This window comes from Amblyomma maculatum, chromosome 3 (genome assembly GCF_055883805.1).
Source record: "Amblyomma maculatum isolate TAMU_Amacu chromosome 3, ASM5588380v1, whole genome shotgun sequence".
Taxonomy (NCBI): domain Eukaryota; kingdom Metazoa; phylum Arthropoda; class Arachnida; order Ixodida; family Ixodidae; genus Amblyomma; species Amblyomma maculatum.
This window is the reverse complement of record NC_139346.1, coordinates 69,624,648-69,652,219: the sequence shown is the minus strand read 5'-3', so window position 1 is coordinate 69,652,219 and position 27,572 is coordinate 69,624,648. Positions and strand designations below refer to the sequence as shown.

Genomic DNA, 27,572 nt, shown 5'->3' with positions numbered 1-27,572 from the left:
GAGTGCCCTAGAGGACGTGCTGCTCCCTTTTCACTGTCTTATAGGCTTTACAGTGTAAGTTTGCATGCTGCTATGCTTCCGTGATGCGCTTATTGCATGGAACTCCGAATACTTGTTTGCTGAAAGAACTGTGTCTTACAGCTGAATGCATTTCCATCCTTAGGACCAGGATAATTTACCGACCTCCACATCGTCGACCTCCACGATCTGTACTAACAACGTTGAATGCCTCCCAAGAACAATAAGGATCAAATGCGTATGGAGAATGCAGGATGGCCGGCAATCTGTGTTCCGGATTCTAGGAAGCGAACTCTGCATTGCGAAAAAATGGAAGCGCCGAAATCGAATGCGGACGAGGTGCGGACGAAGGGAAGTGGCAGTGCGCTGGGCGTGGACAAGTGTTGGGGTGTTGCAGTGCTGGCTTTCTTCATGACTATAATGGAATCGGCATCCAGTCGCTCCTCGGGGTTCCTGTATGTTGCAATCATGGAAGAAATGAACGTGACTCACGGCCTCGCATCTTGGCCTGTCAGCCTCGTTGGATCTCTGATTGACTGCGGAGGTAAATACTTCACAATGCTTTGACACATCTAGCCGAGATCACGTAGATATATTGAACATAAACCATGCTACTTTCAATCACCTCGGCATAGCGTTGCTGGTGGAATTTGCGATAAGTGTTTAAAGAGGCCCACTTAAAGAAAATCACCCTCACGGCGCATCTTTATTGAGCGCATGTTTCTAACATCTATCCACAAAATTCATATCCGCTCTCTTAATGTACACTATTCCTTGGTTGTTTCTACGCGCACTACAAGTGATATGCTTCAACCAATAATAACGATTTCATTTACCGCTGTTTTCTATGGAGTAGTGGTATTCAGCGATGATTCGTAACACGATCATCCATTAAGCTATAATATAAGCGTGTAATACGTGCATATTAGTGGATGCCGTGATTTCAAGGTTACGGTAAGGAAAGTTCAAAGATCCAAATATATCTGGTAAAGACTACAACATATATGGTGGCGTGCATAAATTGAGCCATAACAGTATACGCACAGGACGCTAAACACGCAGACTAGCGCAACAGAGCTTATTTATAAAAAGTATGGCGAAAATAGCGGCGATTCACTATATGTTAGGCCGCATGGCAACATCAATGATTTATAAACACCTGCGCATATACAGGCAAATGACCAGTTTAAATAAAATGGCTTGCGACCTGGAGCTTATTTTATAACTGCTGCATAAATCACAAGCCAAAAGCGCAGACATAGTAACGGGAAAAACATGCGCCACTTTTATTTTGCCATAAGTGAATGGCCGAAAGCTCAGATTTTCTGCTCTGCATGGATGATAAGGGCGCGTTAAGATGCCTACTTTTCCCGCTAGTCAGTCAATTGTTCAATTGTGAAAAGAACAAGCAATAAATCTACCACGTATCAATTTATTTTATTTAAAACATCAAGCCCCAGAGCTAAGCGGAACTTTCAGCAATGGCTAAGCATGGAGATAATCACGCTCAACAAAGTTATATTACACGATACTTATGCAAAGAATCAACGTTACCACGGTGTGATCGTAGACCTCTCTAAGACTAAGCTTTAGGAATTCATGACTATTTATTTGTTACGAGAAACGGCTACATTTTCAACAAAATTAACAATATACATATTGCAGTGTACGTGTCTCTGCAAGTAGAGGGGGCGTCACAATAACCCGATCGAGTCAGGACTGTAAATTACGCAAGTGCGTTTCTCTTTATTTCTTTTTGGCCTTCAAAAACTGAGACCTCCCTATGAATGATAAACACAGTGCAGTGCCCAATATTGAGCTTCCGGGAAACTATTGCGGGCCTCGAGAATGTGCTGCGGCTGTCAACGGAAGACCCGGAAGCAATAAATGAAGTGTACTGACAAGAAAAACGGGCAATGTTTAAAATGAGAGAAATATTTTACTAGTGCACTACCCTTTGCACTAGGCATATTCCGAAGTCATATGAGAGGTTTATTGCGCTCTTCTCCTGCACAACCAAGAAGTTATATTGCTCTCGTTTCGTTTAATACTATCATTTCATTTCGCGAATCACTGAATTGTTTGAGATTGAGAAAGAAAAACAATCGAATATTGAGAGTGCTCAATATCTGGAAAATTTACTTCAAGCAATAAAGTATGCAATTTTTATGAGTGGTCCAAAACGCATTTTAGAAAGGAAGCGAAATGTTTTAACCACAGAATGGCGGTCACGCTTTTGAGGACATGCAATGACGTGTCACTGTGAGGGGCAGTCAGAGTTGCGGTATAGCAGTCGCTCTAATCCCAGCCAAGAAATTTAGTTACCTGCACGTAATGGCGCCGGGGTAAAGATGTAGTACAGGCGTGTGTCTCTAATGGTCACACATGCTCATTTACAGTCGCTTTCCTAACCATAAACGACACGTGTCCGCTTTCAGTAACTGGTGGGAGGACTGTGGGGGATGTATCGGTGAGGTGGCAACTGTTTATATGCGCAGCGTCCAACGAGGACGATAGCATGGCGTTACTAAACTCAGCCCACACAAACGCCTCCTGCAAGAGGCATATGTTTACAGAGCATTTAAACACAGCTTATAGCGTTTTTTTCATAGAATAGCGCGGCTTTCAAGCGGCATAATCTGCACTTGCTATGGCTCTGAAACGAGTTCTGTTAACGAGATTAGGTTAAAAGCGTCGTCAGGGAGAGGAAATCGTGTCGACGTTCCGAGCGTCTCACACAATTCTGGTCTGAATTGTGGCAACTAGGCAACACTGCCATTCAGGCCGGCAATGGCAATGTGCATCATCAACTGAAATGTGGCCGGGGCGGAACAAAGTCCAGAAACTAGAACTTTAAATTCGTAAAGGCAGTCGGGTGTGACAAAAGCAGTCTTCTCACGATCTCGCTCATCCACCTCAATCTATCAGTAGCCACGTTTTAGATCGATGACGAAAAATACTTTGCACGCTGAAAGCGGTTGAGAAAGTCCTCAATCCGCGGCAAGGAGTAAACATTCTTCTTGGTTACGGCGTTAAGCTTGCGATAATCGACGAAAACACGTAACGGGTCATCTTTCTTTTTAGCTAGAACGACCGGGGAGCACCACGGGCTATTCGAAGGCTGTATAACATCATCTTCGGGCATATCCTAACTTGTGATTTAATAAATTCACGCTTGGTCGAAGAGACGTGGTAGGAATGGTGACGAAATGGATGCACATCATCGAATTCCACGATTTGCTACTTGGCGATGGTAGTTTGATGCACTTTTGACGATGATGCAAAACACTCTTTGAATTCGAGTAACAACGAAAACAGCTGTTCACGCTGGCTGACTGATAGCTCGGAGCTGACATCGAGCTTGTCGAGGGATGCGGGCGGAGGCATGTTTTGTGAGGACAAGCACTTGAAGACATGAAAGATGCGTTCGGAGAAAGCTACCGAAGTGTCACGAAAGAAAATGCCGATACTCGTGAGTAAAATTGGTAACACGTACTTGTGACTGACCACAGTAAAGATGGATCAAACTGCGGTCCACGAAGAGGCATTGTGTTAGCAGTAAGAGACGTTACTTTCGGCTATTACGTCACCATCGTGAAGAGTATTGCACCTGACATTAAAAAAGGTGCTGGTTCGGGGTGGTAGCGTGACACTGTCAGTATAAACTCGAAGCACATCGTAGGATCGTTTTGTACTGCTGAGGGCCACCGCTCTCTCAGTAGAAAACGGGACCTCAAAATCCCGCTGGTCAATAATTGCTCCTTATTCACGAAGAAAATCTACGCCCAGAATCAGGTCACGCGAACAGATTTCCAGAACAAAGCATCTTACCACAAACGTTGACTCCTGAGTTTGAACTCTCGCCGTGCACATGCCTAGAGGAGTAATAAGATGACCACCCGCAGTGTGAACGTGTGTGTCAGCCCACGGAGTCAAAACCTTCCTGAGAACGGCGGCAAACGTGCTGCTCAAAATAAAATTTTCAGCACCAGTATCCAACAAAGCTCGAATATGGCAATCATCCAGTATTACGGGTATGTCCAATAAAGCCAGCTTACAATTTGCAGGCTTCTGAGCCGTTTGTTGCTCTGCGTCGGTGTACCCTGTCTACTTCTCCTGCAATTCGTCGTCGTTGCGGGTGCGTTGTTGCGATGTCCGTTCAACCGGCAGTTCGTCGTCGTTGCTGGTGCGTATGGGTGGCGTCTTGGTGGCGTTATGATCGGTAACCGTGGACGTTTCCAATGTCGATGCGTAGTCTTTCTGTGTTCGCTTCGTGGGGGGTCTCCCGTGCAGCTATGTCCAGCAAGCCTACCCCCGAAGGTCGCTGTTTTCAGTTTTCCCGCCGGGGACTGGGCGATAGGCCCTGCGCTGCCCATGAAGATCTCGCAGCAGATGGTGAAGGGCGAGCCCTGGGTGACGGTGATTGAGATTGCCGCAGACGAGACGGTACATCACAGTGCTGGTCATTGACGAAATCTTCAATGGCTCGGGGCCATTCCCCGTAGCGAGACCAAGGAGAATCGGCGGAAAAACCTTCGAGGCCCAGTCGACGGTAGGGACAGCGCCGATATATACTTGACCCGGTTCGCCGCAGTGAAAGCATAGCGGCCGTCGGTCGGGGGGGATGGGGGCGGGGGTTACGCCCCACGTCTTCTTTCCGTGCAGAGGTCGTACTTGATCACGGGGGCTGGTGTTGTCGGTACAGCTACGCTAGCAGGAATGAGGGACGCGAATGGGGCGGAGAGTATTCTAGAACCTCGGCGTATGTGGGGCGGTGACACTCAGCTGGCGTAAGAGGAGGAGCAGGACAAGGTTCACCGCTTGGAAACGAAGACTGGAGCGCTTGCAGCACTTCGTCGCAGTTAACGCTAGCAATGGAGGTAGGTGCTGATTGAGGTGCTCCATACAGAAGTCGGAGTTCGTCGCGCACAATGGAACGTACGAGCTCCCGTAGCACAGATGTGTCAATGCCATGCGATAATTACTCGGAAGCAGCGGAGACGGCGTGGACGGCACGATCCCGTGCCAAAGCTCGCTGCTGAAGCACTTTCTCTATCATGGATGTTTCCACAAGAAATTCTGGGTCTGTTTTTGAAGGGTTGCGGACCAGGTCAGCAAAAGCTGCGCTTTGACGCCACTCATGAGGTAGCGCAGCTTTTTCTCCTCGGACATCGTAGGGTCCGCGCTTGAAGAGTTGCGTCATGTCTTCGATATACGCCGCTGCAGTTTTGTTAAGCATTTGGACCCGAGATTGGAGAGCGCGTTTGGCATTTTCGCGGCAGTCTGAGCTACCGTAAGTTGCCGCAAGATGATGCTTGAACTCACTCCAAGAGGACAGCTGCTCTTCATGGCTCTCAAACCACGTCCGAGCGCCGTCGTCACGGCTGAAGTAGACATTTCGAAGCCGGCAGCGTTCTCCCAGAGGTTGAACGCAGCTACCGTTTCACAGTGCTGCAACCTGTCGTTGACGTCTTCATAGATGTCCTCGTGAAGGGTCTTTGGAATGCGGGGGTTCTGAAACGCAACGTGGATGGGGGTCGCGCCAGGCATTACGACGACGTCGTGTCTACCGGTTGTCATGCTCGATGGGGAAGACTCAGGTGGCAGGCCTCGTTGCCTGCGGCTAGTGCGGTCAACAGGCGTTTACCAGAATATAGGACTAGGACTCCTGCTTAGCGGAGGGGCACGGGACATCAAACCTCACCTCCACCAGATTTGTCACGGCGTCGGTAACCGGGACTTGATTAGGGAAGCCGGTACACGTGAAAGTCCACGGTCACAGTTTTATATACGTCCTGCCAAGACGGAGCCGATTCACTTCAACGTCTTTCGCTCCGAGCGCCACTTCAACGCCTTTTGCTCCGAGCGCCCCCTGGCTAATATTTTTAAGACACATAGGCAGACATAGGAGCAGGATTTATAAAATGTGCACTAGACAATAGGCGTTCTAATCACATCATTATTTTTGCTATATACACCCTGAAGCCAATTTGTGCAAGTCAATAATCGATGGAATGAGAAGGCAGCCCTTACCTTTCACTAAACAATTTTGTAGATTAAGAATGTTCAAATTTTGGACAGCAATATTCAAAGGTTAAGTAAAATAAAATTGCTTAAAAAAGAAGTAACTCCTTTTCTGACCGGACTTCATCTGAATAAATTAAGAAAAATAACACTTGAAGCCCTGTGGTAGTGGAAGGATAGAGTCATATCCTTAAGACAGAGCAAAAATGATCCGGCGTTGAGGGAAAACCTCGCATCGCTAGACAATATTTCAACAAGAAGTCCTGTCTAAGCCCAGAAGAAAACTCCGCTTGGCGAAACACTCACACTTGCATGAGGTTTCCCTTATAACGTAATCATTTTGTTTTCCATTATTAGTGCACCTCTCCTATCATGAAGAGAGCCATAATGTATTGACAAGGCAAAGTTTTTAGAGATTTCATACCGAAAGACTGCTTTGGGAGCAGTCGGTGGCACGTTTAAAGGTGCGTTAACAATTGTAGGATTGCCCGAGTTATTTCATAATCTCATCAAATAATCATGAATTTGTGTTTCCCTGGGCCAGAACTAATTTAAAAAACAACAACTAAATTGGCTACCTTATGTCAAAATAGGCACATAAAACATTTACGTCGAAATTGTTAATGGCGATTGCAATCAACGTAATGCGGCGGTTTGTCATATTCTGATGATCAGAAGTGTCGACAACATGCAAACATTCTATGGTTTTGAAACAAGTAATTGATGTCGTGCAAACTGGCCTTAATTCTTATATGGCCTTGGTATGTATAATATTAAGGACTGAAGCACTGAAAAGCTGAACATGGGTCGATGAGAAAACAAAAAGCTCAAAAAACAAGTTCAAAAAACATGGGTCGATGAGAAAACAAAAAGCTCAAAAAACAAGTTCAAAAATATCGAGCTTTTACAGAATTATCGCCATCTATGAAGGACGAGCTCTGCTTTTAGAAGCGAGGTAAGTTCTATTGCCTAAGTGCCACAGAACATTAAGCAAAACTGGCACTGACTGCCACTGCAGAACATTCACATAGATATTATGCTGACGTGAGCCGCGTTGCGCTCGAAATTATATAAAACTGGCACTGACTGCCACTGCAGAACATTCACATAGATATTATGCTGACGTGAGCCGCGTTGCGCTCGAAATTATATAATCAAAAAGCAAATGCTCCCGTATGCTTTGTGATGTCGGTACACAATAAAGGTCCACAGGTGATCGAAATTACTCTGCAGTGCTTAACTACGCTACCTCTCTCCCTCTACCAAGTTCACAACCCTCCTTCCACCTTTCCCTGACAGCTTGGTGACGGTGTTCACAGAGACCAATGATGGGTATTGCGCCTTTGCATTCTTGTAAATCAATTTTCACTAAGCTAAATGTCAATATGTCACACTCGGTGTATTTCTAATCGTCAAGAGCCACAGCTCCACTTTCGGTTCCTTAAGGACGAGTACTCACGCGGGCGAAGTTGACCAACAGTCGCCAACACGTGTCCTGCAGTAAACCCACATTTCGACAGTGCCTGCAGGTTCGGGCTGTTAAGGAAATAAAAGAAAAATATATTTCTCCCGACAAACAATACATAATCCCATAACATCTTCTATACTAAATAATAAGACGATATGTCCAGCTCAAAAATATTTTACCTGGAGCATATCGACTTCTATACGTGCCTCATCTTCGGGACAAACACGTTTTTGGCGTAATTAACAACATTTCGTAAACCTGCTTAATGTAGCAAGTTTACATTGTTCACAGTTATGTCAAGCAAAATACGCAACATGTATTCCACGACTCACACCTGTCGTAGCGTTACAGGAGAATGCGCAGCTCAACACCATCGATGAACTGGTGCAGCAGCGCCGTGATGCTAGCAGTCTCAAGGCCACTTTGTCACAGTCCACGCAAGCACTGAGGGCGTGTGCAACGTCACACATTATTTTTCAGCCACCTTCGCCCAGTTCTCCCTCCCTAGAAATTTATACTGTTAGGAGACAACAAGCCAACTGATATCCGCAGACCAATGTCTGCCCACTCGGCATCCTTACTTCGCCAGAAATTTAAAGAGCAAGATACTCACCTGCCTCAATATTCCATAGTAGTGTACGTGGATGGAAGCATGCAAGGCTGGGAAGCCAAAACGGCAATCTACTGGCCACGGAGAGCTAGCCTGAATCAGACCACTACGTTCCAGCTTTCGGAACCACTTACATCTTTCTGCGCTCAGCTTGTGGTAGTTCAGGAGGCACTCTACTCCGTGGCTTCCATAACCATACTCCCTACAGCCCACGGTGTCATCCGCACTGACGCACTTCAAGCAGTACGTCTGCTTCGACGTGTCAGCCGCTGCCCTAAAATTTTGCAAGACATCCACCGGCTTGCAGCGTGTATCCCACAGTCAATATGCATTGAGTGGGTCCCACGGGATCTGCGGCCTTCCCAAAGTCAAGCTGATTTAGCAACCTGCCTCGTGAACCAAGACGCATCAATCCCACGGCTCCTCGAAGTGGACGACGCTACCCTCCTTTTGTCAAGAAAGGAGCACCTCCGGTGCCGCACACGTGCCCTTATCCCTCCGTGTGCGATATGCCTTCGCCGCGGTCTCACTCGTGCAGAGGAGGCTGCGCTTAGGAGGATCCGGGTCGGTGTTGCCCTTACACCAGCTGTCACTAGGACGTGGTCATACTTCCAACACTTATATCACCGCCCAGGGTGCCCCATCTGTAACAACGAAGTTGTTGAGGCCGACATCCACCACTCGCTGTGGGACTGCCCAGTACTCAAACCAACACGAATTCGGCACCTGAGGATAGCTGGCCTTTCAGCAACCAATCCTGCTTCATACGTCACTTGGACAAAGGGACCTCATCATCGCCCACTTCTGGACTTCATAAAATCAGCCAACCTTTTTCCATTCATTTAATCATTTATTCATCCTTCATCTCATACTCTACTGATATCCTGGGGCAATAAATATCGATTAAAAAAATGCGAAAACTGGTAAAACATTCCGCTGAAACGCATGCAGGGTAAATAAAAAAAATCTCCATAGAGACCTCATTTTTCGCGTTTTCAGTGAACCAAAAAACAACGACAAACAGATGCACTTATTCCTTTTTATAGATATATGAATGTGCAGAGCAAAAAAAAATTATTACAATAATATTTTGCAGTGCATATTGCATTGCATTTAGCTTAAAATACTTATCTCAAGCAAGTTTTACTTCTCTTCGGAAAGCTTGAAAAACACAAATACAAGTGAACTTCTTCAGGAACAATACTGCAAGTAAAAAATTGCACAATCTTTCACGCCTCCAAATTTTATCAAGAAAATTGGCCATGTTTTCAACGACACGAGACATTTAAAAGTGGTTATTAGAAAGTTTTCTAATTTAGGCCATGAAGTAGCTCGATATATCCAGGATCTATCAGTGGTTCCCCCACTACAACAGGGGCCCTCCACTATCCACATATCATTGTTATAAGTCGAACAGTCGCCATAGAAGCTTTTATCTTTCATGTAGTGCATTATATCTCAGTATAAATGTTTTGTAACATGCACTGGCTCTTAATAGGTTTTGTGGTACAAACATATCTGTCTATTCTCATTTTTGCTGAACAATAGAATTATACACTGTACAATTGCTATCAAACATTTCGGTGATTTCTGGGACTCACATATGCAAGTTCAAAGTAGCGCAAGCGCGGTTCAATAACCTTCTTGCATATTGAAGGAACACCTATAACTGAAACAAGCATACTTTCTATCCTTCGCCGGTCTATATTTTATACTTTACTTGCAAAGTTGCCGAAAAGGTGTTTGTTTCTTTTCTTTAGATGGCATAACGTCATGTATTCAAGCATCAAATAACCGCCAGACCAAAGTTCCTCGTACTCCGATGGCAACTCACTGTCTTTAGGCAACCTTTGCCGCATCAACACACCCCAAGGGACTCTGGTCTACCTGATATCTCTATTTAAAAGCAAACCTGCTAATACGTAACACTAAATCTTTATGCAGTAATATAAGACTACCAGTACTGTATGAATAACCACCAGAACTAATTACATGTCAGCGAGGCTTAGCCTAGAATTGGACTACCTTCCAACTAACAGCCGAGCGAAGAAGACGCGCCATTGAATTACAGGTAAGAGTTAAATCAGAGGGTTCAGCAAGAGGGGCGGGTAGTATTTGTTTCCAACGGAATCAAGTACAAGTATTGTTCTTCATTTAGATACCATACACTTGTACAGATACTCATAAAAGAGCTATTTTTTGCGCAACTGTGAAAATCTGACAGCAGCGTTGCAACTATAGTGGAACTAAGACTATAACGGTCGTAAGACGCAGGAGTAACTACTAAGGTGAGGCTCCTGGCAATAGGTGAGTGCAGCATCCTTTTATCCCGATTTCACGTTCCTGCTTAATTGTAGTTATGTTACTAGCAATTGTAGTTGTTTTGCTAGCAGGTACTGTTTAGCTTTCCTCTTTAGGCGTTTGGCTGCGCTTGAGTGAATTCCAATGAGCAATTACATCCTTATTATAAAGAGTGTATTGTTTGCAAGAGAGTTGAGAGCGTGAACACAGCTCAAATATTTATGGAACCAAATTGAGACAATTTATGTAATCTAATGCCAAATCTCAAAGAACAAATATACAAGGGCACAGTATGTAATGGAGATAGAAGGGAGCCAGTGTTTTTTGAACGGAAACGGACCGGTCTCCAATAAAAAGCAAGCATTGCAAGATAGAATAGGAGTACAGAATGCAGGGATGTTAATCAAAAAGGCTTCCGATTGGCTGCTCTACACTACGGAATACGTGTTAGGGGATTAAATAAGGGAAGAAAAAAAAGGAAAGATGACCAGAGTCACAATTTGTCACTCAAGTTGGTGGTTGTAAAAGAATAAAACAGGGCCTTTAAGCCTTGAAGCAGTCGGCTCTAAGCAATTTAACAGGCGGAAAAAAGTCAGTTGGTTGATGAGTTTAGGAAATTCATTGGGATAGAGTGGCCCAAGATCGCACAGGAGAGGGTTAAATAGGTTTGTGTGTTATAGATATTTCCCCGGAATGGGCTTTGGCTGCAAATTATGTGCCTTGCTGTTTCGAAGGACAGAGGGCCTACGACAAACGCCGTTGTGAAGGACTGTGGCTTTTCTACACTAGTTGAGGTTACATAATCGTGCTCACGTCATATAGCATTCGCGCTGTCCTATAGAATATATCCAAATAGACCCGCTTGTCTTGGGTGCAGCCCAAGAAAAAATTAACCCTATTGAATTCGGATAGCAACGGCGGAAGCTTCTTTTGCCTGATACATTATTCCCCTATCACGCCCTATTAGTGTAAGGTGCTGCACAAATGGGAATACTTAAGCTCATCCTTTAAGAGTATGACACGAGCGAGTAGGCTGCCAGCCCACATATAAATGAGAAGGGATTTAATGCTGCTGATCCGAACGTGGAGCGAATGCGTTAGCTGCCGGTGATCGAGCGTTCTTCTTCCGCTTTTTCTTCTTCTGGCGGAGCTAGGCAATGGCATAAACCATGGCTGCGGCCGGTTCTAGGTGACGTGGCGAAACCTAGAGTAGTATTGCTAACGCAATAAAATGCTATCAGCGACCGGGTAAATGCTGCTGAGCCGCTTGCTGCACCGGGAAAAACCTCCTTATAATGTGTCACTCTTGTGTAGGACATTAAATGTAGTAAGTGTAAGTGATAACTTGCGAGTCCTTCGGCATTTGATTGCAGGACTGCTGTCTGGTCCTCTGAGCGAAATCTTCACTACGGTTCCCGTGCTGATGTCCGGATCGGCGCTGGCATCGGTGGGCGTCATAGCTGCAGCCTTTGCTCCGGACATCACCTGGCTTGCCGTAACCCTGGGAGTCTTGCACGGTAGGCAAATGATCAAACGCGTTCTGATTTTACTGCATCGCTCAATTCTTTCTTTTCAACTAAAGTTAAATAGTACACTCATCTCTCTTTCTTAAATGTGTGGCAGCCTTATTAACAATTTTACGCACTATAAGTTTAGTGAGGCTCTTAGAGCATGTAGATGCTCTCAAATACAAAGAGATTTTCTGGCCTCTCCAAGTACACTACCATCCATGGGAAGCGCTACTCTGTTTTTATATACAGTGTGCTATACTTTATTATGGATTTGTAATAATATTTCTGTAGCCTAATAATAATATTGATTGGCATACAGGGTAGTAAAGACACAGTATCTGTCACGTTTTCAGTAGATGACCGAACAGTGAAGGGCTACGGACTAATTTTGTCCATCTGAAGACTTTTAACGTGAACTGACATCGTGTTTCTCTTTTCTCTCCACTTTTTATTCGTTTCACCTCCGTTTATATACAGTCGCGCCGTGTTTCTTTAGCTTAATTTCGAAAAACAAGGGAGGCCCTGAACTATAAATATTAAAGTCAGCGACCAAACATGAAACGAAGTGGTCAGTTTTGAATTGCTTTTATAGATTTACCTCCCAAAAGAGCATCAGCTATGTGGGTAGACGTTGCAGAGTGTTCTTGACAGTTTTACCAATTAGGGTCCTTCAAACAGCAAGGTCATAACAAAGTACAGGAAAGTTTTCTGTATCGCTTCCATAAAAACAACCACTTAGACTCGAGTAGAAACTTGCAAACACTCTCTGCCGTTTGCGTGCTTATCATGAATAAAAAGAGGTGGCAGGTGCCACGTGTTTAACTTCTAATTCTACTCATGCGGAAGCGAACGCTGCACCGAACGCCGTGGCTGCTTGCCCGTGGAAAAACAGTTCTATAGAAATCAACATTTTATTGATCTTAAAGAGCATAAACCATAAATTTTACACCTCCGCCTTCGGACGTATTAAACTATCTCTCCATCGCCCGAATGACTCGAGCAAGGTGATTTGATTTTGCGGGAAATATACTTTGCTTCCAAAGCGGCAAATGTGGCTAATTTCAGCTTTTCACTGCAATAAATTTGCCCAAATTAAGCAGCGCACACAGCACAAATTGTTACGTTAAAATGCCGAAAAGTAATCATTTCTGCAAGCCACGGAAAGCAATAGTTACTACGTCATCTATCAGACGTTATGAAATCTTTAACTAAACAGTTCTTATTTATTATTTCATGCCGAAGAGAAAATGAGAGTGTACAGGGATTTTTGACAGAGAGAAAAATTACAAATGAATAGAAGCATTTGGCGAAGATATCTGCTTTGATTTCTAGATTTTAACTTACCGAAGGGGCTCAGGCCATGAGGGATTGCTTAATGGAGGGATGAACTCTCGACCACCCGAATTTCTTTAACTTGCATTAATATCGGAAAGCATGCGGGCGCCTTGCTTTTCACCTAAATCGAAAAGGGGCCGCCGCATCCTATGGTTGCTCCTGTATCCTTGGATACAGCAGTCGAGGACTTAAACAGCCGAGAAATCATTGCGGGGACACTCAACAGGTAAATTACGGCACGGCAGTGCCATGCAGTCAGAGTTACCGTACGTAGAGAGTTCAGGATCTCTAACTTTTCACAAAGTAGAATTCTTTGTGCTATGCTAAATATGGTGTTATCATCATGGTTTCAAGCATGTCGCTATGAAAGAAGAATCCACCCGCCTTATCAGTAGTCCATTCTCAAGGTCGCAGTTTACGCAAACGTAAGAATAGTGCTCTACCTTCCTTTCTTAATTATCAAGCTGTTATATACTTTCTTATACAAGATTTGAAATTTTGCCGTCGGATAACGAAGGGAATTTTTCCGAATGGCAGGTTATGTTTCTGAGCATCATAACTGCAATTTGAGTTTTCGTTGTAGAAATTTTTGATATATCTGAGATCATATTTGCAAATAATTGACGACAGGACATTACATTTAAAACATTACATTGCTCAATAAATCAATTTTTCGAAGAGTAGGCACTGTTTACTTGTATCTGGATTGAAATGCCTCTGCGTCTAGGTGTGACATAATTGGTTCCAATACGGCAATTGGTCACATTCTGATAAAAGCTTTCAATTGATCAAGCCATAGGTGCCTGATTTCAAAATCACAGATTATTATTCGTTTTCGAACTCATTTATTTCGCGAGAGTTTGTAGCAGTCATGCGTGACATCGACCGGAGTGTAGCAGCACGAGTGGTATGCGTGGCCATAGTGCAAGAGCGTTTTCTGGGAAGATAACAAGCTGCATTTCTCAGTGTACAAATGCGTCATTGTCACATGCTTCATTCAGTCTCTGAGAAAGCCTTGGTGCACTGATTGGTTGAGGTGACCTATGTCGCAAAAAATTAACCCCTCGAAAATAAATATTGAATCACAGCCCAGTAACATAACACCAATAACATGGCTCTACAACTACTCTAGCACACGTTCTGTATTCCCCATAAAGAATAATATCATGGTAAATTCAATATGAATGCACATTACGCGCAAAAATTAGAAATTATTTGCACAATTTATCAACAAGAGGGCTCCGACTCAACTACCACTGCCTATTTCACTGACTTCGATTTCTCGAATACATTATCTACATTCACAATATGGCTCATCTTAACCAAAACAACTAGCTTCATGTCAACCAGCATGGCTTTCGGAAACATTTATCGCGTCAGACACAGTTATTTGAGTTAGTAACAAACCTTCATTAGGCATTCGATTCATCTTTGTATATTAACTCCATATTTATTATTTCGCCAAAGCTTTTGATCGCGTTCCCCGTAATCGCTTAATGATAAAAATACGTAATCTGCAACTTGATCAATATGCTACACAGTGGATTAACCCGTTTCTAACTAACCGATTTCAATCAGTAATAATACATAACTGCTTTTCAAATCGCTCAAGAGTTGTTTTCAGTGTACCTCAGGGTTCGGTGCGGGATCATTTGCTTTCCCTAATTTATATTAATGATATTACGTTACACATTACGTCTACAATAAGATTATTCGCAGATGAATGTGTAATTTAGAGAACAATATTTAACCCTGCTGATATTATCGCTCTACAGGCTGACCTTGACGAGCTGACTCTTTGGTGCAGCAGGTGGAAAATGGTAATTAACACCGATAAAACGAAATATTTTAAATTTACTTCCGCTGCTTACCCGAGTCCTAATGCCTACACAATTAACAACTCTCTCATTGGAACTGTTGCATCGGTGGAATACCTCGGCGTGCACTTTAACTTGAATTTAGGCTGGAACACACATATAGAGTACATCGCTTCCAATTTTTCTTAAAAACCTTTGTCTTCTTAAGCGAAGTCTGTATCTTGCTGACAAGAACACACGACTGCAGGCCTTCAGCCTGTAAGTCAAACCTACATTAGAATATCCGTCAGTCATCCGGAATCGTATTCAGATATGTGGCGCAAATAAACACAAACACAGGAGAAGATACACAGCACACGCGCATCTGTGTATCAATCACACACAGCACGTGCGCGTGTGCTGTGTATCTTCTCCTGTGTTTGTGTTTATTTGCGCCACATATCTGAATACGATGATGCACCAACTTGCCCCTCAAGCTGTTATTTTGTCATCCGGAATCCTTACCAAACCCATCTTATTACCATTTTAGAATCGGTCCAAAAGAAACCAGCGCGATTTATTCTTTCAAAGTACTCTCCGCATCAAAGCGTTACAGCGATAAAAACATCACTTAATTTGGCCGCCCCTAGTCATGCGCCGGAAATTCAATCGTTTATCTCCTTTTCATGCTCTCTATCACAGCAGCACACCATTTGCATGCTCACATAACTTTCCGGCGTCGCACATCTCTGCTCGTCTAGACCATATCAACAAGGTTGAAGTTATTTCAACGCGAACAAAACGATTCAAGTACTCACCTTTGGTCCTGTCTATTAACGAGTGGAACTCACTTCCTTCTATTATCGCCATCATTCCTGAAGCATCATCTTTTCAAGCAGCTCTAATATCACACTTGAATTCACAAACCTAATCTGATGTGCATTTTATCTTTCTAGCTCTTAAATTTGCCGTCTATGGTACGTGCTCCATTAAATGCCCTGAAACGCTTCCCTGTTCCATGTTCCACAACTTCAGACTCCAATATTTTCATCTGTTTTTGAAGTGCTGTAATTTCCTGTTTTGTTAGATGCGCATTTTTAATATTTTTTTTAAATCTCCGAAACCTGCTCCTGTCGCCTGTATAAATTGTTCATGGATTTTTGTGCACCTATTTCTGCTCACGGGTTCTGTTTACTTGTATCGTAAATTATTTGTGCATATTTGATGAATCCTCCCCCCCCCCTATGTAATGCCTGCAAGGGCCCTTAGGGTATTGGAAATAAATTAATAAGTAGCAAATGACGCGAAAGCATCAACTGATCCCTATGCTCAAAGTAGCACTTTCAACTTACGCTTGAGCCCTACCGCGGACAGGGAGGGAGCTGCCTGACTGCCGGCCTTGTTATTTTGCGCTCATTTATTCTCATCACGCCATTACTCGGCTGATGTGTACACGAAGCAATGTCATCTTTAACACGGCTGGCCCGCGTTTATAGGCGCGCTCACGAATTGAGCTTCTATTACAGGCGTAGCTGTACGCACTTGAAAACTTCCATAAAATGTCTTGATGAGGCGTGTTTTCTAGCTTGTCGAAAAAAAATGAAACAATTTTGTGGTCACGAAGAGTAGCCTATGAATGGTAACCACCCAACCATTTCAATCATCCCAGTTGTAACAAGATAAAGTAAAAGCCTTTGCGTGCATGACAGATGATCCTGCTAACCTACCTGCTGACTTAACAGCAATGCGGTTTCTGACCTGGATGTGCGAAGAAGTATTATTGAGTAGTTAAAATAAAAACGTAAAGAACTAATTAACTGGGTTCAATTCTAGCAGCAATATTTATTCATTTAACAAAGCATGTTCGAAATTATCCACCACATTCGCGCACAGAAATAACCGTTGTTCTTGAAAAAGGGGTGAACTTCTACTGTTTATTGTGCACGGCGATGTTTTTATCCCTGGTTTATTTGCGTAAAAAATAACTTATGCTCATCATAAAATCCAGTCAACGGGAGCGTCTCCCACTGATTCAGTCTGAGGCCATGTTTGTTCAGTTATATTGACTTATCCCGTACAGTTCAGTATTTTTACGATAATGCGTACGCGGATGGCACAGTGACATTTCTGGAAACATGACAACCTCTGCACTTGAGCATTAACTTGGCACCGTCATAGGCCCGTTTCACATGCTGCGATTCCCGACGCGCGTAGCAACAATTTTCATCGGTCTGCGGAGGGGGAGCCGCAGATGGCTTGCTATCAACCTCCGTCTGGTTGGAATTCTATCGCAGCGCAGCTGCGCTCATTTTAAGACCGACCAATAAGAAATGATCTAGATGTGACGTCACTCCAGTGCTGTGATCTGCGCATAGAAGAAAACACAACTAGTAGGCTACGTTCGCAGTCTATGCAAGTCCATTGCCTTCACTTTCTTGTGCTCACTATTTCTTAGTAAGGTAGCCTACACAGTTTCCAGACTCAAAGACTGCAGGGTACACAATATACTTTAATTACTCGGATGCCCAGGCGGAAAACCTGCCGGAGTAAACTGCTGAAAATTGCGCGTCTCGTCGTAGCACCTAAATTACTTAGTTTACATATATTGCATTGTACTTCATGTTTTGTACGTTTATAGGCACGCTGATAAGGGCAAGTACGTCGGAAGATCATGAACCTAGCTTTTCAGTTCAGTCGTCCAGTCGTGCCCGACTCTTCGTGACCCTATGGACCATATCACGCCACGGTTTCCGGTCTCTTACTATCTTCCTAACATCACATAACTTCATCTGCAGCGCCTCGAAGATGCCATCTAACCATCGCGTTTGCTGCCTACCGCTTCTCCGGTGACCCTCAACCTTTCCCAACATCAAATATTTCTCCAGCGACTCCTCTCTTCTCATCAGATGACCAAAGAAGCTGAGCTTTAACTTCAGAATTTGACCCTCCAATTAGTAGTCAGGGTTTATGGTCGACAATATCGACTGATTTGATCTTCTGGCTGTCCAAGGAACTCTCAAGAGTCTTCGCCAGCACCACAATTCAAACGCGTCAATTCTTCGGCGGTCAGCCTTCTTCACAGTCCAACTCTCGCATCCATACATCACAACTGGAAAGACCATAGCACGAGTTATACGGATCTTGGCAGTGTTATGTCTCTGCTCTTTACTAGGCGGTCAAGGCTAGCCATGGCTCTCTTTCCCAGAAGCAGGCGTCTCCTAATTTCATGGCTGCAGTCTCCTTCCGGGGATCTTGGATCCCAAGAAGAGAAAATCTGTCACAATTTCCACTTCTTGCCCCTTGATGCTCCAGGATTTGATAGGGCAAGACTCTATGATCTTTGTCTTTTTAATGTTCAGGTTAAGCCAAAACTTCTCAGTCTGTTCTTGTACGCGCATCAGAAGTCTCTTGAGTTCCACTTCACTTTCTGCCATTAAAGTGGTATCATCCGCATATCTAAGGTTGTTGATACATTTCCCAGCAATCTTCACTCCAGCTTAAGACACGTCCAGACCAGCCTTCCTCATGATGCACTCAGCATATAGGTTAAATAGGCAGGGCGACAGTATGCAGCCTTGTCTCACTCCTTTCTCGATCGGAAACCAATCAGTAAGACCCCGCCCAGTTCTGACTGTGGCTTCTTGCCCTTCATACAGGTGCCTGAGGAGACAGATGAGGTGAATTGGAACTCCCATCTCTTGGAGAGCTTGCCACAATCTGCTGTGATCGACGACGCCAAATGCTTTCGCATAATCAATAAAGCAGATGTAGATGGGTTTCTGGAACTCTCTTGCTTATTCCATAATCCAGCGAAGGTTGGCAATTTGGTCTCTAGTTCCTCTGCCCTTGCGAATCCCAGCTTGCACGTCCGGCAGCTCCCGATCCACATACTGCTGACGCCTACCTTTGAGGATTTTCAACATCATCTTGCTAGCATGCGAAATAAGCGCGATCGTGCGGTAGTTGGAAGAATCGTTGGCACTGCCTTTCTTTGGAATGGGGATGTAAACTGACCTCCTCTAATCCTATGAGCACTGTCCACATTCTGACCTAATGTATACAGAACGTTAACAGCGTCATGGTTGAGATTTTGAAGCAACGCAGCTAAAATGGCATCAATTCCGCTTGCTTTGTTATCAGCAAGGCTGGCTAAGGCCCATTCAACTTCACTCTTCAGGATGCCCGGCTCGAGATCAGTAATCACAACAGTCGTATGCTGGGTTTGAACATCCGGGTCCTTCTTGTACAGTTCTGTGTATTCCTGCCACCTCTTCTTTATCTCTGAGGCTTCAGTGAGGTCCCTGCCTCGTTTGTCCTTTATATTGTCACCTAGTGGTGACGAGGTCGACGACACAATTGAAGGGTGGATGATTGCACTAAAGAAATTGTTTATTTGGGCTGACTTGCGCCCGCAAAAAAACCAAGCAACTCGGCGGCGGCGATAGAAACAAACGTGCTCGTCGATCGTCGAACAAAGGAATCCCCGTCACACTCGGCAACGCTCAATTTAAAGGCTGCACAGAACAATGTAGATAACGTCTAAAGCAGCTACCAGCACTGGCTGGAACATTGTGGAAAGACACCCGAGTGGCCGGAACCATCGAGACAGATCTCGGTGCATCTTGTGCTACAACAAAGCTGTTAAAGGTGTGACTCGCGGCATCGAGCATTAACAAACAAAGATTACGGAACTGATACGCGGTCCAGAATCAGAGTGATAAGCCTGTATGCCGGCGGCTGTTAAAAAACAACAAATACTGTTTTGAAGGTTTCGCGGCATTACTACCCCCTTAAAAAATACATCGCCTCGATGTTCCAAAACAAAGCAACTAAACATAAGCACTGCAAATTGTAAACACCACACATTCTTTAACGCGCGTAATATGGCTTCAGTCGTACAACATGTACAATTTCTGGGCGTGCGCGTCGCCGTTGTGATGCTGACATTCCGTCGGGAATGAGTTCATAATCCAGTGGGCCGACGCGGCGAATGATTTTGTACGGCCCAAAGTATCGACGCAACAACTTTTCACTTAATCCGCGACGGCGAACAGGTGTCCAAACCCACACTTGGTCTCCTGGATTGTACTCTGCGTGGTGTCGTCGTAAGTTGTATCGTCGGCTGTCGGTGCGCTGTTGGTCTTTAATACGCAGCCGTGCGAGTCGTCGGGCTTCCTCTGCACGCTGCAGGTAGGCGGCGACGTCAAGGTTGTCCTCGTTGGTTACGTGCGGTAGCATTGCGTCGAGCGTCGTCGTGGGCTCCCTACCGTACACAGGCTTGAACGGAGTCGCTCTGGTCGTCTCCTGGACTGCCGTGTTATACGCGAAGATCACGTACGGCAAGATGGCGTCCCAGGTCTTGTGTTCAGCGTCGACGTACATAGCGATCATGTCAGCGATCGTTTTGTTCAGGCGCTCCGTAAGGCCATTGGTCTGGGGATGGTACGCAGTTGTTCGTCGATGGCTTGTGTGACTGTATTCCAGGATGGCTTGCGTCAGCTCTGCCGTAAACGCCGTTCCCCTGTCCGTGATGAGCACTTCTGGGTGCGCCGTGTCGCAAGAGAATTTGTTCGACGAAAAATTTGGCGACTTCTGCCGCGGTACCATTTGGTAGTGCTCTTGCTTCGGCGTAACGGGTAAGGTAGTCAGTGGCCACGATGATCCACTTGTTACCCATAGACGAAGATGGAAAGGGGCCGAGGAGATCCATCCCAATTTGTTGAAAGGGCAGGATTGGGGGCGGAATCCGGTTTAGTAGTCCTGCTGGTTTGATCGGTGGCGTCTTGCGTCGTTGGCACTCACGACACGTCTTCACGTAGTGGGCAACTTCGGCAGGCAGTCGCGGCCAGTAATACTTCTCCTGGATTCGACGCAACATGCGCGCAAATCCGAGGTGGCCTGCTGTGGGCTTATCGTGCAACGCCTGCAGAATTTCTTGCCGAAGGATTTTAGGCACTACGAGAAGCTGCGCTGTCTTGTTGGGTGCGAAGTTCTTCTTCACGAGGAGGCCATTGCTTAATGTGAAGGATGATAAATGTCGCCTGAACACACCAGGAGGGGAAGCGGTCTTTCCTTCCAAGTAATCGGCTAGCGCTTTCAGCTCAGGGCCTGATCGCTGTTGTTCTGCGAAACTGCTGGCGCTTACCGGTCCCAAAAAGGCGTCATCGTCATCGTCCTTCGGGGGAGAATCGACGGGAGCGCGGGATAAGCAGTCTGCGTCGGAATGCTTCCGGCCCGACTTATAGACTACAGTCATGGCAAATTCTTGAAGTCGTAGGCTCCATCTGGCAAGGCGGCCTGAAGGATCTTTCAAATTAGCCAGCCAGCAGAGCGCGTGATGGTCGCTTACCACCTTGAATGGTCGGCCGTATAGGTATGGACGAAACTTAGAGTAGCCCAGATGATCGCAAGGCACTCCTTCTCGGTAGGCGATTACTTTTTCCTGTCTGGCAGTCTTCTGGACGAGAATGGCTCCTAGGCCTACACTGCTCGCGTCGGTGTGAATTTCGGTCTCTGCGTTTTCATCAAAGTGGCCAAGTACAGGAGGGCATTGCAGGCGGCGCTTAAGTTCGTCAAAGGCTTCTCCTTGCGGCGCTTCCCATTTAAAAGGTACGTCAGCCTTTGTAAGCTGCGTCAAAACAAATACTGTTTTGAAGGTTTCGCGGCAATATGGTATCATCTAAACTATTATAAATCGGTACTGAATTTAATTGTAATATATAGAACTCAATCAAGCTGCAGACATGCGAAAACACGATATTTAGTGCGCTTAGTGTGCGGCGTGAAATTATACCTTCTTTGCTACATTGTTGAAAAGAGAGCGCAAGCGCGTTGAAGTAGTGTTGCTTGCAGAAGTAGTATGTGTGGGGAAACGTGAATTCCAGGACTCGTCTCCCAGAATTGGGCAGCCACAAATGGTGCAACTATGTTGCTAACACAGCTTTAACAGCTACACCCGAACGAGTGGTGGTAAAACTCGGAGACAACTGTCCAACACGAAAACGAAAACTTCGTCGTGGAAACTTCAAAGTCCTTTCACTAGTGAACAAAGTGAATTTTAAGGCATAAAAAGTAGCGCAATGTGGCGCGATTGGCTATGAGTATAACATTTCGAAGTTCCTTATTCAGGAACATAATTATGAATTTTGGAATGATAACGCGGCGTTCATTCTTCTCAAAGAGCAGTTGTGGTCAAGGTTATATGAAGGGTACCATGTGTCCTGAAAATGTGAGGCATTTTCATCACATCATCAGGCATGTTACGCTACTGCAACGCAATACAATCTGTTTTCGGTGGAATTATACACTACACTGCACGTACGAACACCACACCTATTTTTAACGTGAGACGACGGAGAACCAATTTCTTTTGGGAAAATGTGACATCTTTCAAACAGTAACTGCGTTGCTTTTATGCAAAACGGAGAAATAAATACCTGTGCTGTTTGAGCTGATAGCATGATAAAATGGTTGGCGTCATTTCCATAAACACAAATCTCAGTACCAGAAAATACATTTTTTGTTATAATTTTGGTATTTCTAAGTTCGCATCTCCAAACATTCATAGCAGTAACATTCAAACCGAGCGGGAAGAATGGTTGTAAAATGGGTTATTTGCGGATTGTGTTCTTTGAAAGCTTTCCAAGAATGTTACTTCATGATGCGGGTAAACCCTAATTTTGTTCGTAGTCACCAATAACCGGTCGTCACTTAGAATATGAAATTAAGGCAGCACACTTGTATTGGGTTTGTCTATTCAACAATATATTTTTTGCCCTTTTAGCATAAATGTTAATGACCATTCTAAAGTAAACAATTCACTGAGAATAACGAAGCATTGCGGTTAGTCCTAAGAAGTCGTACTCGACATTAGCTATCCAACAATATATGACTTAATGATTTAATGATAATGTTAAAGCTTTACACAAAACTGACAAGTGACTATATCATGCTGCGCAGTGAGCTGATGCGTTTCGGCTCTGTTGCGTTGGCTACATAGCCTGAAAGAGCTGCCCGGTAGTACAGGTCCCAATTCAACTTTGGCTGAGCTTGAACGTCAGCCGCAGATGACCATTGGCCTCAGGTTTGTAGCTGTGCAGTTGAGCTATCGCACTACAAGGGGCAACATTTTAGCGCTACAGCCATTACAGCCATTGGTGTTTTTTCATTAACTTCACATATATACGAAACAACAATGGCGTTGTTTTTGTGGACTTTATTGAAGATTCTGCGCAATGTTTATGCAATAAAATATACTTCATAATCAAGATCGCGATAGGGCCCACCAAGAGCTGTCTTTTTTTCATGTGCAGGTTTTGGCTTAGGCATCGTGATTACGATGCTGCAGGTCATCATCACAATCTACTTCGACCGGTACCAGGGTGCTGCGAACGGGATAATGTTCGCCGGTTCCACGGTCTCTGGGCTCTTTTTTCCCCAGCTGCTGCTTTTCTTGAAAGGCACCTATGGCTTTTGCGGAAGCCTGCTTCTATTTGGAGGGATCCTCATGAACATGTTCGCTCTCAGCCTTGCATTCCGCGAGCCACCGTGGGTTCAGAGGGAAAAGAGCCTGAAGAAGCACCATTCGGATGCACGACGCCCATCAGTGTTTACCATCGATTCTGTCACTGCAGGGAGGCCAAGAAAATCTACCTCTAAAACTGTGCTCCAAAAAGTACGAACAGTTGTGAAATCAATAATGTTTTATGTTCTTGTGTGCACTTGGCTCGGGTTTTGTTTTAACTACGATATCTTCTTCTCCACGGTTGTGGATTACGCTACGGACAAAGGCATGCCGGTAGAAGAAGCGGTAACTATTATTCCGTACGCATCGATAACCGATCTCGTAGGAAGGGTGCTTCTTCCCATCTTGGCAGACCGCAAATACTTGCGGTCCACCACGCTTATGATGATGAACTATCTGCTGCTGGGCGTGGCGGTGGTATCACTGCCCTTTACCCCTAGCTACGGAGAAGTTCTGGCTTCGTGCCTTTCCATTTCTTTGTTCCTGGGCTGCGGCATTACAATGCAGAATGTTCTCATGGCCCATTACCTTGGACTAGAGCAACTTGCTGTAGCTTACAGCTGCATGGCCGCCATTTGCGGACCAGCGCTCATGGGAAAGGCTCCATTTTTAGGTGAGTACTTCCCACATTTACCTACCGCTTGCACCTTATGTGTTTATCCATAACTGTGTAAACCAAAAACAAGTTACACTTGCTTGTTGAAAATTACATTTATTTTGTAAGTGCACCTTATAGGCATGTCTATAAAACATTTGAACAATAAGAGCCGATTGATGACGAATTTATTCCTTCTTCATTTGCAGTGAAATTGTGATATCTGAAATTTGGTTTTCTCAGCTTCACTTCACATTGCTTCTCGTGAAGCAGGTATTGCGGATGTATTGCGACAGTAAATAATTGCCGACAATAACTAATTGAACAGTAACATGGACAAAGCAGGTGGCTTTTGGAGAGCCAGTAGAGGTGTCTCCATTGCCTCGGTATTCAACAACTTTAGATTATACTTCGTCTCACATGTTTGCAGCACTGAGAAAGACAGAGGCACCCCAGTCCAATCAAGATCACCCGCCCTACAATAGGCAATTGTGCTCCTACGCGTCTCTCGCCCCCAAATCGGCGCAGGTGACAGTAGGAGCGCAATTCTGTATTATAGGGCCCACGGGCGAGAGGCACTTAGGAGCCCAATTGCAAGGGCTCCTCTGCCTTTCGCAGTGCTGCAGTATCTTGGGAGACGAAGTATGGATGAAGGGGAGAGAGGGGGCAGAAAAGAAGGAGGTGTCCAACGCGCGTTTGAAGCGAGTACATTGTTTGCGCTCAGTCCTTTCTAAGAATTCGCGACAAGATTTTTCGTGTCACTTCGAAGTGCATGCGTCTTAGCTGATAGCTTCTGCTGGAGATTACCAGCACAGAGTGCTCGGAACCGAGCAAACTTCTTGGATGAACTGTGCTTGTAAATAGGAAAATGTACTTACCAAAATAATTGGAGACTGAGAAGCTGTTACGCTACTGCTGTAGAGCCCATTCAGCTAACTTAGAAAAATTTGCTTTCATATATGCCTTCCGCGATCTTTTGAGGCTTACCTATAAAGAAGTCGGCTAGGGAACTGCTTAGTGTATTTTGTTTTTTCATTATTCACCCATCTATCGGCTAACGAGTAACGAAAATAAATTTCTCTCACATAATTCTTTTGATTGGGCTTATTGTTATCTGCGCTCTTGGCTCAAGCAGTGAGGAATAAAAAAACTCATGCCTATATATAAAAACACATTTGCAAAGGTGTCCTGCCCAGGTATAGGGATATAGTTAGCAATATTTTTAATCTGCATTCCTTGCAAGCTAAAGAAAAAGAAAAGTGGGATAGCGCACAGCCAAGTGTGCCCAGAGAAAGCCGGGGCGTCGCTTTCCTTTTTGAGGTGCAGCTGAAATGCCACACTAGTGAGCTTGTTCTATACAAACTGGCCGCGCTAATCATGCCAACGTGTTCTTTTTCTATATAAATCAAAGCACGGAGATGGGGATATTTTATACCTGATTTGTAGTGGCAAAAATTTTTGATTGTGTGCAATGATGCTTGTCTGAAATCTTTATTAATGCCAGTTTTTATTGCCCTCCTTCCTGCTGTTTTTAACTATGTCCATTGTGTTATATTTTCTGTGTGTAGTCCAGCACCATTTTTGTAAAGTGTGTAGTCAAATGTAGGCTGCTGTAGTCTGTCGGCATGGAAAAATATACAAATCAATCTGTAAAACAGTTTGACGCGGCTCATCTACACAGTTTGCTAATTTTTAACAATAAATAATCACAAGTACGTCAAAGCTGTTTCGCAGGTATGCTATGCAGACAGGCCGACATAAAAAAAGCAATTGCTGTTGCCAACCTCCTATTTAATACGATGCAGCAATAAAATATTTAGATTCTTATATTATTAGTTTGTTAACTTGGAGACGGTCACATTTCTAGAGAGCTCCGATTTGTAGAAACCTTGTACAGTACGTGCGTAAGCAGGGACTACGTCTCAAAAGATATCTGCAGCACTGCGAAAGACAGAGGAGCCTTTGTAACTGTGCTGCTAAGTGCATCTCGGCCCTGCGCACTGTAATAAAGAATTGTGCTCTTCCTGACATCCCCGCCAATTTGGAAGGCGAGAGGTACGTAAGAACATAAATGCCTATTGTAGCGCGCGTGATTCCAGATTATACCGGGGTGCCTCGGGTTTTAGCAGTGCTGCAAACATCTTGGGAGACGAAGTATAAATATTCAATTTCAGTTCACGTATTATTGCGTATAATCGTAATGATGGCCGCCTAAACGGCTTCAGCTGCGGCGAGGTCCTTCATGACACTTCATGTCCCATTGGCATAATAGACAAATATCTACCTTTCGCTTCTGGATGCCGAACTGGAAGAAACATTCGGATTAAAAGGTACCCACGTCAAGGATGTTTTTTATGGATTGTCTCTGTCGTGGATTATCTCTGTCGTGGAATTGGAATAACCTAGGGATGCAACTGCCTCTAGTTTATAACAATGCCCGGTAGCTAATGTTGCTTGAAAGTTCATGGATCGCTATCAGATAAGGCGGACGAGAGTTACTTTTGTTATTTGTGTACACCTCTTTCATAACCTACGCACACGAGCAAGTTTAATGTACTCCTTATTGCTTACATAAAAACTGTAACCAATAATTTGGAACACCGAGGATCGTAGACGAAGGTATCATTCTTAAGTCATTTTTTAACCCAAAAGAACAGTGTTGTTAAGAAGTGCGTGCCAAATACGTGAGATGTTGACAGACTAAGGGGAACATATTGACCAACTCTCGCTAACACTCTGGCTAAATAACCAGGTAATGATCAATATATGGCAAGATGTACCTCATATTGGCAGCGTGATCTTAATGAGCGGACAATATTTGCGAGCAAAACTAAACGCAAATCAGATCTTGGCAGTCACACCTAAATGAGCGAACCATATTTGCTAACCTACACGAACGTATGTCAAATGGTCGCTTTCTAATATAAACGTGCAGCCAATATTTGCTAACGCACACGAACGTATATGAATGTTGTAAGACCGATCGATGTGATGGGCAGCAAGTATGTAAGCAGCAAGTCGGTACCATGTTTTGTTGAGCTATTCGAACGATACATTCTTGCTTTTCAGGATATTTCAGAGATGATCTGGGCTCCTACGACGAGATGTTCTGGGCACTTGGAGGTCTCAGCATTTTTTGTCAGCATCCTGTGGGCGTTTGTGTTGCGTTTCGATGGACGGAAAGCTCGCCATTGGAGTGTAGACAACGTTCAATTTTGACAGGACATTAAAGATTTAACGTAACAAATATTCAACACTGAGTGTTTTTCACCAAACATCCATACTTGCTGAAAAGATATTTGGTAATATGGCATAGCGTAGCCGCGCGAATTATTACTTGAACGGCCATCGACAACGGTCGCATTTTCCCTTAAAATTGTGAAAACTGTC

The 27,572-nt window shown here is 44.5% G+C and overlaps 1 pseudogene; it reads left to right on the top strand.

Moving 5' to 3' along the window:
• Window positions 1–327: 327 nt before the first annotated feature.
• Window positions 328–27,415, top strand: LOC146194937 (monocarboxylate transporter 12-like; annotated as a pseudogene).
• The last annotated feature ends 157 nt before the right edge of the window (window positions 27,416–27,572 follow it).